This window comes from Thermobia domestica, chromosome 9 (assembly GCF_964235325.1).
Source record: "Thermobia domestica chromosome 9, izTheDome1.hap1.1, whole genome shotgun sequence".
In the NCBI taxonomy this organism is placed as follows: domain Eukaryota; kingdom Metazoa; phylum Arthropoda; class Insecta; order Zygentoma; family Lepismatidae; genus Thermobia; species Thermobia domestica.
The window spans coordinates 19,601,930-19,620,622 of record NC_137462.1 but is presented as its reverse complement, the minus strand read 5'-3'; the positions used below and the strand labels follow the sequence as shown (position 1 = coordinate 19,620,622).

General features: G+C 34.9%; 1 long non-coding RNA gene across 1 annotated transcript in view; it reads right to left on the bottom strand.

Moving 5' to 3' along the window:
• Positions 1-1,399: 1,399 nt before the first annotated feature.
• The window catches only part of LOC145694444 (uncharacterized), a 56,860-nt gene continuing 39,566 nt past the window's right edge, over positions 1,400-18,693 (bottom strand). The window contains exons 9-10 of the long non-coding RNA XR_014133010.1: positions 14,517-14,645; positions 1,400-8,973 (exon numbers count right to left, since the gene is read on the bottom strand). This is a non-coding gene — a long non-coding RNA (uncharacterized LOC145694444). The remainder of the gene's footprint in view (positions 8,974-14,516; positions 14,646-18,693) is intronic.

Below are 18,693 nucleotides of genomic sequence, written 5' to 3'. Positions count from 1 at the left end.
GTTTTCCCGTTTCCTCCCACTTTCTTCATTCCACCATTTCACTCATCTCTCATCATCACTGTCTCCTTTAGCCTAACCGGCATAACCATGGGACGTAAAACCTAAAGATTTCACTTAATTTTCTGTTTGTTGTCACTGTATATGTGTTTCGAACGTTTTCCGCAGTCATTTATCCTAGGATTCCACTGAGTAGGAATGTATAGTTTTATGACCAAAAGAATTGCCGCGCTGTGATAAGATAATAGTAGTAATAATTTTATTATTATTTATATTTCTTGTTTCCTTTCATACCTTTTTTCTTTCTTAACAGAATAATCGTAGATTGTGATCCATTAAATAATTCGTTACCGTAGGAAAACTGAACAGCTACGCTGTGAACTATCAAATAATTCGCTTCATCAGAAGCTCGGTGTTAATTATTCGTGTGAACGTTTTTTATTTTTACGGATCGTATGATATACATACTCTGCTTATTTATTGGATCGTTTGCTGTGCAAACTCGTTGTTAAAATAGGTTGTGAACTTTTAAATAATTTGCTTCCTATGGAAGCTCGGAACAAGCGTAGCTTGTGAACTTGTAAATAATTCTTTTCTATGAAAAGTCGTAAGAACGTACAAAAATTTCGAAAATAGTTTACTACTAAAATATGATCATACTTAAAAGATTTTCAGAAAAACTATTTCATGCATTTAAAAGTATAACGTATATGTCGTATCTTTCCACGTTTCGTTTCATATGGAAACTTTGAGCAGCTACGCTGTGAACTTATAAATAATTCGCTTCATTAGAAGCTCCTTGTTAAAATAACATTTTCGAACAATCTTTGATTCGTGTATGTTAAAAACAAATTTCTGCATTTTCAATCAAAGAGTTTCATGTAAACATATGAAGAATTGCGTTTTTACAATAAAAGTTTCATGTAATGATATGATGAATTGCATTTTACAATCAAACAGTTTCATGTAATAAAATGAAGAATTGCATTTTACAATTTGTGTATGTGAAAATAACTTTCTGCAGTTTTCATTCGCGTATCTTAAAAACTTTCTGTGTTTCATAAGCTCAGCTTATTTATTGAATCGTTTGCTGTGCAACTTATTTTGACGAATCGTATATTATACATACTCAGCTTTTGGATTGTTTTGTGTTATTTAGAATAACACTCATGGTTAAAATAGATTGTGATCCTACAAATAATTTCAAAAATGCTTTTTTTAATTATAAAATAATATATAAATTTCAATGTTAAAAATCATAAACTTCTTAAAATAATTTATAGTAAAAACACTCATCCAATATCAAAATTATACATTAAGTAAACCATAAAAGATAGGAATTTTTTAAAAATATACTCGCAACTATGTTGTTCGGAGCATAAAAGAAATAAAAATCAAAAAATAAATTTTATGAATATATTTATTTCACTAATATACAAAATACAAAATATTTATACAAACAAACATACAAGTATAGAAAATAATATATACACAGAAAAGGAAATATATACACACAAAAAGAAAATATATACAAAATTACAAGATACAAAATGGAATTTAAAGCTCTATCTTTTTCCAAAAGTATATTAACGATTGGTTGTTGACGGGACGAAATTTGGGAGTAACTCGTCTCGAATAAGGTGTCTGCAAGGTGCTTTTTTGTTCCGACAAGTGACTTTTTTTCATATTGGAATACCCCTGTCTCGCCTAGTAGGACTATCTCATCATGAAAATTCTGCTTCGTTTCGCCTAAACAGACACGATTACTAAATGCAAGAATGAGAAGAATGAGAATGTGGGAGGAAAGAACTCGAAGAAAACCCACGGACACAATGTTGTCTACGACAGTCACATGGTGTAGGATCAAATCACGGACTACGGATCCAAAGTAGACTACAACGCAATGATTTTCACGTGTAAAAACTAATAATTAAATTGAATAAATAGATGTGGAAGATTAATAATATTTTTAATTGTTTGAATAACAATTGGACAATTTGTATCTCTTTCAGTCGAATTTCTGAACATTGAGGCAACGAGTGGTGTTCTGTGTAGTACGACTGCAATTGAAGTTCAAGCTATGGATTCTATGCCTAAATATACTAAGGAATTTGAAGAAATTTACAAACAGGTAATGTTATCAGAAAATTCCGAAATTGCTGAGAAAAGTCTTCTTCGAAAGATCTCAAACTGAATGAAACATTCAGAAGATCAAATTAAGGCAAGAATCAATGTTTTGATCGTCGATGGTATTTTGGAAAGAAAAGACGATATTATAACTGCAAGAACCTTCACACCCTTTGATTCAAACTACATAGATGTTGGAAGTAAAGCAGAGAAACGACAAGGAGGCCAAACAGAAAGTCGGTCTGAGAGATGGTGATTTAAATAATTCTGATTGTTCGACCAGCTTAATTAATATAACTGCTTCTGATAAACTTAATTTAAACAAAGATGATGTACAAGACACTGATGTAGACAAGGAAGTCAATAATAAGAAGAAACATGATACTCCAGATTTTCTAGATGCTTTTTTAGATCTCCTGAATGCAGTAATTAATCTAATTAGATCGTATCGAAAATATGGAATTTGCTTTAATAAGATCAAATGCTCCTTAAGAAAGCAAATTCCAAATCTGGATTCCAAAGAATTGGAAGAAGCCCTTCAATTTCTTGTTGATCACGGTGAGATAATACTCAAACATCATTTGTATTTTCCTGTCAAATCCGATGGTACTCCTCTTCGATGCTATCACCACGTGCCACACTGTTACCATTCGAAGATTTATCATTGTCACTGTAATCACAGTCATCATTGTGATCAAGCTTGTCACCAGCATCAATGCCAACACCATTGCCAACATACTTGCAGTCATCATTAACGAAACTCAAGAAAAATTGATGGTATTATTTCCAATGTTTTTGAATGGTTTCACATATCAAATGGTTGAAAAACGGCGTTATAATGTTATTTGATGCAATAAAGCGAATTTTGAATTCTTTGTAACGTTGTTCCTACTTGTTTGAAACACGTTGTATGGTGACCGAAGTAGACTACATGCTTTAGTTATACGATATCAAGGTACTTTGAATGTATATACATTGCCCCATCTGCCTTGCTAGTGTAATTACTGCTGTAGAATATTTCAAAATTTGGCTGTTTCTCAATGTTTGTGATACTGTAGCTTCCTTACTGTTACCACTTTCGTGCCACACACACAAAAAAAAGTAAGGGAAAAACATTTTTACGGACTGTATTTTAAAAAATGGCTGAACAATGTTCTACATAGATAACTTCTTAACATTCAATGTTAACTAAATACTCTGGATAGAGTATATATTAGTGAGGACCTTGATTTTTTTAATTGACCATTTGGCTTTACTTCACTCATGGCCAGTGCAAAAAAGAAACAACGATTTCTTTTGGACGAGGGGAAAAGCGCCAAAATAGCTACACGTTTTTAATGAAGAAGTTCACTATTTGTCCAGTAGAGTGCACTGCTATATGGGTGGGGATATCTTTCTTGCTTTCAGAAAGCTGTAATATGTAAACAGTAAATAGAAAGATGAGGTTGCAAGATTCTTTAATGACACTTAAGATTATTGCAGCATGGTAACCTAGCTTTAGACGCAATGCCATTAAAAGTCCCAGCTAATGACCTTACACTTATTTCGAATCCAAATTATTATCATGTTGTTTTGAAGAAAAACACACCAGTGGAGGCTCGGGAGCCACATCCCGAAGATTTTTTTTTCATACTAATGAACATAAAATAATTAAATAAGTAAAATAAAAAATCTGAAGTGATGGAATTTTCTGAATCGCACTAGTCGTTTGGACTCCGCACTGGCACGGCGCCTTATGTTTTTAAAAAATTGCAACGTTGTCAGTTGAATAGGCTTTTCCCTTCTGTTCACACCATACCAAAAATTCAGCATTGTTGGGAAACAGGTTCTTCATGTAACAATGTGCACATTGCCCATATTAAGTTTTTGGTTATCTTTACGCTACGTTCGGGTAGCCTGCTGAACTGGAAACATTGACATAGAGGGCGTTACCAGCGTGGAGACCAACAGTTGGTGCGATTAGAAAAATTCCACCATTTTATTCATAGATTGAAAACCGCCTGTTTTCAACAATTTTCCATTTTTTCCCGGTCTTTACTCACAACACACTTGGCCTATGGCTCCGGACTTCTAATAAACCTTACAATCGGTATGAACCTATTATTAAAATAAGTTGACATGTAGTTCAGTGGTTTGGAAAATTCCAGATCGAGGGTGGGAAGAGGGTAATTACTATAATATCTTAATTCAACGTTTTGTATTTATGAAATACTAAAGTGTGTGTAATGGATGCAATAGTTGTCAAGTGGTTCTGGCCACATTGACAGTGTGCATTACGATATATTCTGTGACAGCACAGCGCATGTGATGTAATGTGTATTCGCTGTAAAGTGAATTATAAATTAATAATACATATGTTCTAGTGTAATACACTTAAGTGTATTAATTAATTATCATAGCAAACGATACATGGCGCAGTCGGTTATCGTTTAGCAGTAAGACTGAAAACTCATCTAGCCAAAAATGCATCCGAAGGAACTGTCTTACCGGTAATTTGTGTGAGAATTGGAGAAAATTCAAACAAAATTTTGATTTTTATATGACTGCAAGCGGCCAAGATTTAAAGCCCAGTGCCACCAAAGTTGCTATATTATTGAATGTAGTTGGTGAAGAAGCTGTAGAAATTTACACTTTTGAGATAAGTGATGAAGACAAAAAGAAGTACGAGGTAGTTGTTCAAACTTTTGAAACTTACTTCAATCCCCAGAAAAACGTGGTCGTAGAACGTTGTTTTTAACTCCCGTGTGCAAGATGAAGGAGAATCGTTTGACTCATTCGTTACCGATTTAAAGAAACTTGTTAAGACGTGTGAATTTGGTGACCAAACAGACAGTGTAATAAGAGATCGTATTATGTTAGGAATACGTGATAAGGTATTACAGGAAAGAATGTTGCGTGCAGGTGAACTGTCACTAGATAAGGGACGTGTAGCGGAATTGAGCAGACTACAAGCAGATACCATACAGAACAAACAAGTTAGTGAAGTGCGAAGAAAAATTGCAAGTGGGAAAAAGTCATCAGCTCCGCCAGGAAAAGCATGAACACCAGGAGAGGACAAAAATAAGTGTAAAGAACAAAGTGCAAGGAACCCGCGTTTTCACAATAAGGAGTACAAGTGTAAGAAGTGCAACGCAGTATATAAGAAAGCGCAGTGCCCAGCGTTCGGTAAACAGTGCAGAAAGTGTCAACAGTTTAATCATTTTGCAGTGGGGTGCAAGGCTAAACAAGTCCAGTGCATACAGGAAGAAGTAGCGGAAACGATGGATACAAGTGATGTACTGTATCAGAAGTGTCAATATCTCACATTAATGCTGTAATGTCAGCAAGGCAAGAATGGGAAGAAACCATTCAGGTGGAAGATAAACGGATCACATTTAAGTTGGACACAAGTACAGAAGTCAACGTGCTTCCAATAAGAGAATTTAAACGTGTAAATCAACAATTTAAGGTTAGGCCTACCAAAATGTTGTTAGAAGTCTATGGTGGTCATAAAATTAAACCCGTAGGTATTGTAAACTTACATTGTGTGTCAAAAAACGCGAATGAATACTTAGATTTTGTAATAGTTGAAGGTGTAAGTAACGCAGATAAGCCGTTATTAGGCCTAAGTGCATGCACAAAGTTACATTTAATACAAAGAGTACCTGTTGATATTGTAGCAACAATGGCCAAGAGTAGTTTTATAACTCAAAATAAAGATGTATTTGAAGGTATTGGTAAGTACAAGGGGAAACTACACGTAGAAGTTGACAAAAACGCAAAACCTGTTGCAAAGCCACCAAGAAGGGTACCGCTAAGTATACAGCCTAAACTTAAGCAAGCAATTGAAAAACTAGAAAAAGATGGAATTATTTGTAAAGAAGAAAATCCAACGGGTTGGGTAAGCAATCTAGTTATAGTTGAAAAACCTAATGGGTCCCTGAGATTGTGTTTGGATCCTAAAGATTTAAATAAAGCTCTTAAACGAAATTATGGAATCATCCCTACTGTGGAAGAGATTAGTGCAAGGTTAAATAAAAAAAATCTGTGTACAGTGTTCTAGATTGGAAAGATGGCTTCTATCACATTGAGCTTGATGAAGAGTCAAGTAGATTGTGTACGTTTAGCTCACCGTATGGGTGTTGGAGGTTTTTAAGGCTACCTTTTGGTCTAAGCATAGCTCCAGAAGTGTTTCAGAAATTAAATGAAAAGTGTTTTGGAGATATTCCTGGTGTAGTCGTCTATTTTGATGATCTTTTAATAGGGGCAGAATCTGAAAACGAACACGATCAACTGAAAAACTACAATACAAGGTACACGAAGTTAAATACCTGGGGCATGTGCACAGTAAAGAGGGAATTAGACCTAATAGGGACATGGTGAAAGCTGTACTTGAGTTAAAAGAACCCAAAAATAAAAAAGAACTACAAAGAGTAATTGGCATGGTAAATTACGTAAATAGGTTCATTCCAAATTACTCTACAATCACTGCACCGTTAAGGGAATTGTTAAAATCAAATATTGAATGGCAGTGGTTACCGAAACATAGGGAGGCTTTTGCAACATTAAAACAAAAACTTTCTAGTGCTCCTGTGTTAGCTAATTTTGATGTAAATAAGTAAATTACATTACAATATGATTCTTCAAGTGAAGGGCTGGGTTGCTGTCTCAAACAAGATGGGCATCCTGTAGCTTACAGTTCTCGTATCCTTACAGAAACTGAGAAATCATATGCACAGGTCGAAAAGGAGTTACTTAGTATTGTATATGCGGTGAAAAAATTTCATTTGTACATCTATGGTAGGGAAGTAGAGGTAGAAACAGATCACAAGCCTCTAGTTTCGATAATGAATAAATATGTAGCAGATGTGCCTTCTAGTAGATTACAAAGAATGAAGCTCAAATTACTGAATTATAATCTTAAACTTGTTTATGTACAAGGCAAAAACATGCACATTGCAGATCTGTTGTCAAGGTCATATCTTAATGAGGTTGAAGACGACGACAGGTCACTTACTGAAGTAATCCATAGTCTAACTTCTCACTTACAAGTTAGTGATGCACGTAGAGAGCAGTTCATTGAAGCAACTAAATTAGACCCTGTGTTAAGTAGAATTTTGGATCTGTATTACAAGGGTTGGCCACATGATAAGAAGGAATTAAATGACAGTGTAAAATTTTATCATAAATTGAGAAAGGATATTACTGTAGAAAATGACCTAGTGTTTTTGGGTAAAAAAGTAATTGTACCGGTTAGTTTAAGGAAACAAGTGTTAAACCAGTTGCATGAAAGTCATTTTGGAGCGCAAAAAACTAAAGCAAGAGCAAGACAGATAACGTATTGGCCAGGGTTAGCAACGGATATAGAAAATATGGTACTTAAATGTACGACGTGTGAGAAGTACAGAATGTCAAATACCAAAGAACCGTTAATTTCCCATGACATACCAAATTTACCATTCGAAAATTCAGAGCTTTAGCTAGAACTTATTGTGGAATTTGTAACACACAAAACATACCAAACTTTATGGAAATATAAAATTTCACACAACTTCTTATATATAAAAGAAGCGAAACAACATATTAAATATTATGTTGACCAATAGTGACTTCCACTGGAGATATGTATGTCCCATTATTTTCACAAAAACTTCATTCGTTTATATTCAGATTTTACTGCTGATAAACTGTTAGCATAGTCAGATAAAACTTTATTTACGTTATCCTCTACATTAGGTGAATTATGATCTCTACGAATTACTTCATGCAAATTGGATTGCAACTTTTTTTTTTTTTTTTTTTTTTTTGAAATAACCAAAAATTTATCAAGTTGTTCTATCACAAACTGCACCGTGTTACATAATATAGTCGGATTAGTATACAGTGAAGATACAAAAGTTGCTACATGGTGTTGAAGTTTACTCTCGGCACAAATAGAACCTCGGTCCACCGACTTTTCAACTGAACTGCAAGCGGTGTGATTTGGGTTCGAAGAGGAATACACGTTAGATTGAGAAGTGGAAGCCTCGGCTGAATGCATTCTATTTACATGTTTTCTGAGAGCAGCTATCGTTGAAAAATGTCGACATCATGTCCCTTCACCTCACAGTGACAGTGAAATTCACTGGAAGTAGCTAATTTCGGGCAAGAATTTCGAATATGTTTTATCAGCATGGAAACTGTTGCAAATGTCAGTGAACAACCGTAGCACCTGTACATTTTGCCTTGTATAAATGAAACATGAAATATTTTAATCTAAATGGTTTATCACAATGTATAACATATATATATGTAACATTTATAACCTTCAAATATTACTTAACACACTGGGCAATCATATTGGAAAAGAAATAATAAGATACATGAAAGAAGAAAACTTCATTCGAGGAATTAACTTAAAACCCCGATATCAGCAAGTAAGTTTTTTACGAACTGATTCGGATGATCAAATTTCTCTCGATTTGGTAGAGTCCTCTGCACAACTAAGCATACGTGATTTGCCTCATAGCTGTAACATGCTCCTGATGCTTGGAAAATCTTGAACATAATATTCACGGCCTCTAGTAATGTTCCTACCTTGTAACATATACTGTTTACGCAGCAAAATGCACATACAGTGGTGATACAAGTGATTCTCCAACTACGATGACTTGCGGGTGAAATGTCCTTCCAACTGCTTTAACTTCTTTCTTGCTAGCATAGCTGTTTGTACTTGTGATTCTGCAAACACGTGAAGAATAAATGCTTCTTTTATTTCACTTCTTGAAGCTTTCCACAGCATCTTCCCATGACATTTTCTAGCTGGAGGAACATTCAACACATATGGCAAGAAAAGAAGTGCTACTGAGTAGCTGGTGCCAGGATCATCTTCTGAAAATAATAAAAACACAAAAATCTATAGCTTCTCTTTTGTGTTGAGTTAAAAGGAACAGTTGATACATTTGAAATTCATCATCACATGTCAGTGTATCATTGTTAGAAATGTTTTAAAAAGCGGAAAGATTACAGGGTGGTCAAAAGAATGGGAACATCCTAATAAATGTCAAACACTGCAAAATATAATCAGACAAACAACATGGGTGTGTAATAGCAGTAGGGAAAAGTTCTAAGGACAAAAGATTATGTTTGAGATTGTGCAGTGGGTAGAGGAAATTATATGAACAGCAGTGTTAAGGCAACTTTTTTTGAAATGGATAGTTGTCGCATGTTGCGATTTTTTTTCCTTTTGTGTGTGTGTTCACCCATCACCTGGCCTCAGTTTATTCGTACTTTCTTGGTGTTTAAAAAGTTGTGATCGTGAAATAATTTAAATTCCAGATATCGACGCCCATTTGTCGATAACAGTTTTGAAAATGTTAACGTTGTTGAATATTTGGGAGGAGTGGCCTACAATTTGTCATTTTGATAAGTCATTCTTAATAGCACGTTTGTTATGTATATATTATCTATAGTGTATGTTGTTGTTGCTCTTAGGTCGTAGTAAATATTTTACTGAACTTATTATTTTTATTTACTATTTTATCCTTTGTTCCTATTATTATCTAAATGATATTTCTACAACTATTATCTAATAAAACAATCTCACTTTATATTGCTTTATATTGAATTGTGTTCCTGAAATTATTTGAATTCTAGATTTCGACGGATTTTAACATTTCATCGTCCTTACATGACGAGAAATTTGTTTTTTCGACGTCCGTTCGTGAGATTTAGCGAAGCAACCATCGCTACCAATCGACATTTAATTTAAAACTTAAGTTTTTATGCTGTTTTAGAGATTGTCTCCTAGAATTTTCTACTTCCAAAAATAAATGTAGGTTACTGGACGGGCAAAGTTGAAAACTGTAGATTTTTCAAAAATGTTCTGACGATTTTATGTCTATTTTATAAATAAATATTTAAATCTAAATTCTTCAAAAATGACATATTATTTATGTTACTCAAAGGTGTAAAAATAAATGCCTCAACTAAAGTATCTACATCTGATGGGAGAAGAAGTCAATAAGGAGTCAATAGGGTTGTAGTACTTGTTTACCTTAACTTAAGGCAAACAAATTAAAGTAACTGTTTGGAGGAGAAGTCAACTATTTGTACAACTATTATCTGATAAAACCATCCTGCTTTATATTGCCCTTTCCACTAAGACTTTTTTTATTAATATATTTTTGCACCTTACATATGTATATACAGAGTGATTCTTTCAAAACTCACGGATTTCATTTGGCTCTAGAATTTCTAACTGAAGTCCGATTTTCATGCGGTTTGTTGCAAATCATCAAGGAAGGATGAGAGATTTATGGGACTATGTTTACTGGTTTAAATTCATCCGGGGCAATATCGAGCAGGCCGCAAGAAAAACAGCAAATATTCGCCATTGTACGTTACAGTTCGAATGAGACATTGGATATTTAAAGCGAAATTGAAAAATACAAATTAAGTATTAGTGCTAAGCTAACACACATAAATCACATGTTGAATAGAGATTTCTTGGGTTACTCAGGGTCGGTAACTGTCATCTTCTACAACATCCGCCAGCGGGGTTCGATGCTTCCCTGTCTTAATCAGAAGAGATCCTGTTTCCTGCAATTTATTCAATAACGATCATATTATGTTCCTGTCTGGGGCAGAACGTGAGGTGAAGTTGCGTGTAAATGCCCTTTGCGTAGCAACAACAGATCCCGTTCTCCAAAACTTTTTAACGATAAAATCACGTTGCTCCAAAGAGTACATTATTCAGGGGTGTAGCCAGCAGGTTTGTGTAGGGGGGCTGTCGTTTTTGAGGGGGGGCCAACTACATAGTAGAAAGCAAAAAAAAAAAAAAAAAAAAGTGTTGCTGGTAGTGTTTTTGAGGCCTGAAAGAAAGGAAAATTTTGGTTTCCTTCTGGAAAACTAAAAACACTATTTTAGCTTATTATTATTATTATTATTATTATCCATAAATTATATTCAAGATAGTTTTTATTATGCTTAATCAAGAACTACTGCCATGAACCAAACGCTATACTTTTGTGCATAACTATAAAGGTGACCAAGAAAGTTCTGTCCTTTTCGTGCAAGTCTGTGCTCAATTGGATCTCACACCGTAAGTTGAATGCGAGTGGAGATAAGGCGAACGTCAGTTGTTGGTGTGGGTATATCCAACATACTACCTGATTGTGGCAATTCAGATACACCGTGAACTTGCGTAAAGACAGAGGGAACATGGGACATCCACAGAGCGTCATAAGAGCATGTATGCTGAACGAGTTCAAATGGAGGTCAAACGCCGCTGTAGCGGGACAGAAGATATGCCAGGTCTTTGGGGAGGGTGTCGTGACGACGCGGACAGTGCAGCGATGGTTTAACAAGTTTAAGGACGATGACGAAACACCCGAAAACACCACGTGCCAGAAGACCAACACATGTACAAACAGGAACTGGGACTACAATTCAGTGTGTGCAGAAACCATTCGGCAGCACATCCATCAACTTGTGCAGCACTACAAGTTGGGTCGATGGGGTCTCACATGTTTTGACTCCGGGCCAGAAGGCAACGCGGCAGTCGCCTGTGTTTATTTACTGTTTCGGAGCCATTTCTGGACAGGGCGTTGACATGTGATAAAAAGTGGGTCCTATACGAAGCTCCACGGCGCCGTCATCATTGGTTAGCATCCCATAAACCGATTTCAAAACAGCCGAAACCAGCACTGTCCCAGAAGAAGGTCCTTCTCTGTGTTTGGTGCATCGTGCATCGGGAACTGCTACCAGCTGGTCAGAGTATCAATGCAACTGTGTAGTGTTAGCAGTTGAGCTGTGCTCAACAAAAACTCAAAACTCTGGAGCCATCACTTCTGAATTGCAAATGGGTCCTCGTTTGCGGGACAACGCTAAGTCCCACGAGGCTAGGATGACTCAGGACACCATTTTCCGCCTTGGATGGGAAACAATATTGCAACCACTATATTCCCCGGGTATTGCACCGTCCGATTATCACCTGTTCCATTCTTTGGACAATCACCTTAGAGGACGTCAGTTCAAATCCCTAGTAAAAGTCCGAAATGCACCTGATACCTTCTTCGTTTCACGGCCCACCAAGTTCTACCGCGATGGATTCCATGGCCTTCCAGAACGTTTTCAGAAGGTCGTCGATGCTGATGGGGACTTTTTTTGATCTTCCAGGTTAAGTGACATATCGATGTTCGAAGGTGGTGGGTGAAAATGCAACAAAACATTTCTTGGTTACCTTTATATTTAAATTTAAGACCTTGTATACAGAACTTATCTACACAAGATTGATTTCCTTTGAAATTTCAATTAATTTCTTTACGGTTTCCTGACAAAAATATTTATTTATTATTCGTGAGTTAAAAAAAAAAATATTTTATTACTGAGTAGAAATAAAAGAAAGAGCGAATGAAATCCAAATTGAATAAAAACATTGTTTCTCGCCAAATTTTCCATCCTCTATGTTAAAACACTTGTTAAAGCATATAAAAATATACTGTACTTACAAATCAGTTTAGTACCTTTGTTTTATGGCTGTATTTGTAGTACCTTGTTAAAACGTTTGTCTTTAAACTGTCAACTATAAATCGCAGTACATTGTGTAATCTGCTGTCACAAAAAAAAAAAAAAAAAAAAAAAAAAAAAAAGTATTCTATTTTTCGATCGGTATAAGGAAGAGATACTATACTATTTTTCGATCGGTATGGAAAAACAATATTTCTCCATACTATTTTACCGTAAATTATTAATTGTCAATAAACTTTGTTACCTTTAAATGAATAAAGCGAGATAATTTTACTATGATGTTTTAAAAGCTGGTCATTTGGGGGGGGGGGGGCAGGAAACCATTTGGGGGCCCTGGCCCCGATGGGCCCCTTCCTTGGCTACATCCCTGACATTATTGTAACTGTGTCCTGATCATATTGATACAGTAGTACAGCATAATTCTCAATACAACGGCCCAATTTCCTGTTTCTTATTGACCGTCACTAAGTTGCCATCTGACGAAGAAACTCAAATCTCCACACCGCATCTCAACTAATTCGAATTCGGTACAATGGCGAATATTTGCTGTTTTTCTAGAGTCGTGGCCGATATTACCCCAAATGAATTTAAACCAGTAAACATAGTTCCATAAATCTCCCGACGTTCCTTGATCATTTGCCACAAACCGCATGAAAATCGGACTTCAGTTAGAAATTCTAGACCCAAATGAAATACGTGAGTTTTAAAAGAATCACCTTGTATATGTTCTATGATGTACTCTAGGAAAGGTGTTTTTAGTTGTTCCTATAACTATTCTCTGAACTTATAGTTGTAATTGTTTTATTTCTGACAAAAAGTGTCAGCTTTATTGTGTGATGAAAAGTAGTTTATAGTAATATCCCACAAAAGACATGAAAGAGTTATTGGACTCAAGGCAAAAAAAATAAATTTGCTTTTCTTGAAATAGGTAATAACATTTTATTCGTTACATTTTATGGTTTTCGTTTTCACAATATGAAGTGTCGTAAATTATCGTAAGTGGTAGTATTCAATATGTATTACACCGAATCTACCTTACACCTAAATTTCTCCACACCGAATTTTCCTAGACCCCTCTCAAATATCGCGGAAAAAACATCCTGCCCATATAAATGAACGAGTAAAAGAGTACAGAAGTAAAATATCTTCAAATTTGTCTAGTGCTAAGAACAGTAATCAATTCTTGAAAGAGACTGCAAGCAGTGTTTCTGTAAAAAGAACGATTATAAGTGAAACAGCAGATCGTCCCAAGGTAAATGTAATTGGTGACAGTCATAGTCGTGATTGTGCTCCAGAAATCAAACATATTTCGGGCATTACAACTAAGCATTATTATTGAAATACAATTATTTCATCTAAGCATGCGCGGTAATAAAGTCATCGCATTAGTGCTTCTTCTACTTTCAAGAAATGAAGATGTCTCACATTGATCATAATTCTGCAAGAGGCACTGTGACAAAAACAACATCAACATCAGGCCTTAAGTAGTGGTGACAAGTAGCTAATGCTAATATATCGATTTCTGAGACCATTCTACATAGAATGTAACTGTTTCAGCGATTATTAACTGTTTTGGCCATTTATATTTTTCTTTTCTGCGTGGCGCAAGTTTTTTCAAACCTTGCGTACATAAAAAAAAAAAAAAAAAATTCTTCTGTAAGAGTGATTAATCTCGTCAATTGTATTTTTTAGCTATCGCCGTTCAGAAAAATTACAGGAAAAACACAAGATTCTTCAAAACTGTTTTCATTCTTAATCTCTTAAAATACAATAACACTATTCTTAATCTCTTAAAATACAATAACGACTATTCTTAATCTCTTAAAATACAATAACGACTATTCTTAATCTCTAAAATACAATACCGACTAAGTATGTGAAGTCTTAAAACTTTAATAACGTACCTAAGAATCATCAAAATGGAGAGTTTCTGTACAAATAAAATGGAATATTTTCTATAGATCTTCTGAAAACATCTCAACATTCCAGACAAATGCGATCGTTACTTGCACCCACAAATGAGATTCAGTACCCTGAAACCCAAATATACACTTTTATCAATATAAAATGTATCAGCACAATTAATAAAACTTAAAAAAAAATTTCAAACACACAATGTTCAGATACAACAAAAAAATAATCACGGGTTTATCATAACCCAGTGCTCAAAAAATTTTCATCATCACAAACTCAAATTTCAGTGCCTAAGCCAAGTATATTTTCAATAGTTTTAAGTATTCTAATTAGCATATTCAGTGTCTCAAATGTCAATGTTTTAGCCTTATTAACTTCTCAATTACCAATCACTTGACTTTAAAAAAACTTCTAATTTTCTAACAATACACAAAAACTTTTCGGGACTACTGCGATAGGTTGTCTCTATTTATTTCTGGATGATGAAGTAGCTGAAAATTGTTAAGCAGTAGATGGAATCGAGTAGCACCAAGTTACAACACATTTAATATTGATTACACAAAAACATTCTATCAAAACCTAATACTGAATGGTTAAAGGCCGTGTCTAACGTTTTCAGCTGAAGTCATCAATTCCTATATAATAACATGGTGAACTTCTTTTCTAAGTATTATGAAAACTATTTGTCTTAGGTAGTTCAAAATTTCTACAGATGTTAACCTACCACAATACTACATGTTAACTTTTTTTTTATTTTTAAACTAACTCTTATAGTTCATTAATATTACTTTTTACAAGGAAATATGACAACGCTGGAGAGAACATGAATGTATACACAAATTCAGGTATTGGAGAATCAACAGAGTTTCTGTTCTTGCTCGTCGAGGTGCAGAACCAAATCACACTATTGTTCCTCACTCATCTTCAAAAAGTCGGTAAGGGAGGGAAACAAGTTACAAAATGAGAAAAGATTATTCATCTAATAATGCATATCTTCGAAGTTATGTTCACGAACTGATCATATGGTTTGGAAGAAGAAAGGGTTGCGGGAGGCAAGACTGGCTGCTGTCAGAAATAAGACAGCCTTATCTACCTACACATCTTTCTTACTTGTATTTTATAACAAGCCTTGTCAAAAACAATGCTATTTTCCTATTTTCATTTTTCAACGATTTTTGATGCTAAATCTTGATTATTGCGCGGTGAAAAGGGAGATACAACAGAGGAAACGCAAAAGTAAAAGCATTATCATTATTTTGCTTTCCAAAATAAGGAATGTAACTTTAAAAAGTAAAACTTATAACTTTAATAGAAGTATCTGCAAAGATGAAAGAACAAATCATGGCATTTCAGGCGTGTGGGTGACAGTACTATACAAAAGAAATAAATAAATATTAAAATATTTCTGAGGGTCTAGATCATTTGGATCCTATATTGGTATTTCAAAGGTAAGTGAGTGAAATATTTTTCGCTTGATTTTGACTGAATACATACATTATATATACGAATCCAAAATTGAGTCACTTCTGAACAAAGAGACGGTTATCCTAGTTTTCGTACGTGGTTCATAACACTTCATCTGTACACTGAAACTAACATCTGTACAAGCGCCTTGGCAGTTTATACTGGAAAATATCTCACTGTGGCGTAAGAAAAGCGAAAACTGGATATTGTTCGATATTCGTGATGTATTTAATTTAGTAATTCGAAACGTTTTTTTTTTTTTTTTTTTTTTTTTTTTTTTTTTTTTAGATTTCTAGTTCACATAATGATTAGATAAATTTCTAGTTTACGCGCATACTCACGGCTGCTAACGCACCTGCTCCCTACAGACGCACCCCCGCGCAAGTCCACTAGATCACCCTATTCTGAATGTAGTGTTTTCCATGAGACCAGACATTTCTCGTCTCGTCTTAGTTACAATCTCGAAAACCACACGAAAAGTACCTTTTCAAATTTGAGAGGAGGCAAGAAACACAATAATTATCATCTCGTTTTCGAGACGAGGAATTTCTCGAGTCCCGTGTGCAATACTGATTCACCCTAGTCTTGAATCTAAAGCATTGTTTTAATATTACATGATTCATATTAATAAAATGATGGTACCAAAGCAATGAACAGCATTTATCTAAGTTTAAAATACACAATTCACTCCAATAAGAAGTATGGTTTAAATGTTAATATGTCTTACTATTTCTGGACCAATTGTGATGCGGAACGGTTGTAGTAACTTTCAAATGAAATTCAGAAACAAATTAGGCCATACATATATTTTTTTTTTTACATAAATTAACAAAACGGAACAATAACATTTCGAGACAAGAGCGAAATAAGTCTTCGAGGATTGAGACGAGAGATGATCTATTAAATTTAGAAGACGAGACGAGAGATGATCTATTAAATTTAGAAGACGAGACGAAAAAACTCTCGTCTCGTCTCATGGAGAGCACTATCCCAACAATAGATATCATTTTTGCTTGTAGTGCCTGGCAGATGGAGCATTTTTTTGCATGAATAATCGATTTTATGGCATATCAATCTACAAGCATATCAATTTGTACTCTATTATTAGGGCATTAGCCAATAATAGAACACTATAGAATGCATTACATTATTATTTAGAAATGAAATAAAATCTTTCAGTTTCACATTGCACCGTTATGCCGACTAGGCTAAAGGAGACGGTGATTAGAATGAATGAAATGGTGGGTAATGAAGCAAGTGGGAGGAAACGGGAGAACCCCGTGAAAACCCATCCATATGGTGTTTATCTACTGCAAAGCCTAGTTGGCGCGAGCTGGGATCGAACCCGTTACCCCACACACCAAACGCTCTACCACTGTCACCGCGGTTCCCGTTATTCTTTAGGTCATAATAATTGATAGATTTTTTAAATTCCCATACTCTTAATCTGCACGAAAATAGATTTGATGAATAAAATGTCTTCTCTCTGGGTTTATTATACTTCCAAACTATGTTATGAATAAGTATCGGAAGTCTAATAGAACGGTTATGTCCATGTGTTTGTTAACAGGTATCATACCAAAAGCGGTAAGAGATATCGAGAAGAGCTTTCCGCAATCCATTTAGCGTCCTAAGAATAGGTTGCATTTCCTCCGTCAATCTTCTATATAAATCAGCAGTATAGAGATCGACCACTTACGGGCCATAAATCAAAAACTATAATAGCTAGCGACAAGCGGTTTTAGGGAATTGATTAAACGTCTCTAGAAAATATACCGTCTCCACCCGATCTCTCTGTTGAAACCAGCAAAAGCGATCAGATATATTGAAAAGTAGTTTTCTGGAACGGAACCCACTCAGCACTCCAAGAATAGGTTCCGTCTACTCCAACAACCTTTTACTTAAACTGTAAGTGGTGGAAATCAACCACAACCGGTTTCAACATTAACGGCCATAAATCAGACGGAAACAGGTAGCGACGAGAGGATTTCGGGAATCAATTTAATGTCAAGAAAATTTACCACATATACCCCTATCTCACTATTAAAACCGGAAGTGGTACAAATTTACTATTTCCGGTTTTAATATTAATTTTCATAGAGCAAAAACTGTCAGAGATATCGAGAAGTTTTCGGGAATTCATACAGCGTCTCAAGAACAGGTACCCTTTCTTCCATTAACCCTATATTCAAAACCAGAAGTGGTAGAAATCAACCGGTTTCGTTTTTAACATTGATCGCCATAAAACTAAATTTAGTATCTATTTTAAAATTTCCGCTGTTGTTGGCGAAGAGGGCAATTTCTACATTTTAATTCCCCACTGTGTGTAAAGAAAGGGCTAGTAATTTTTGATTGTAGTTGTTACCTGGGGGCCGTATTTTTGTAATTCAATTTTATGACAATACTTTAAAGAGGTCTCCCATTGACTTAACCAAATAGAAGAGAAGGTGTACCTTTCTTATATAGAAGTTTAGGGAGAAAAAAAAACCTGGGAGAATGCAATGGATCTTTTCTTTGATACTTCCTTGATTTTTAATCTCTCATAAAATAACATCAACTATATCACACTTTAAAACATGAATAACGTTACCACGAGTCTCCAAATGAAAAAGTTGTGTGGAAACTGAACTTTAATATTTTCGTTTACATTTAGCAAAATCCTTGATAGTTGGACGCGGATATGTCCGGTGATATGCAACTACA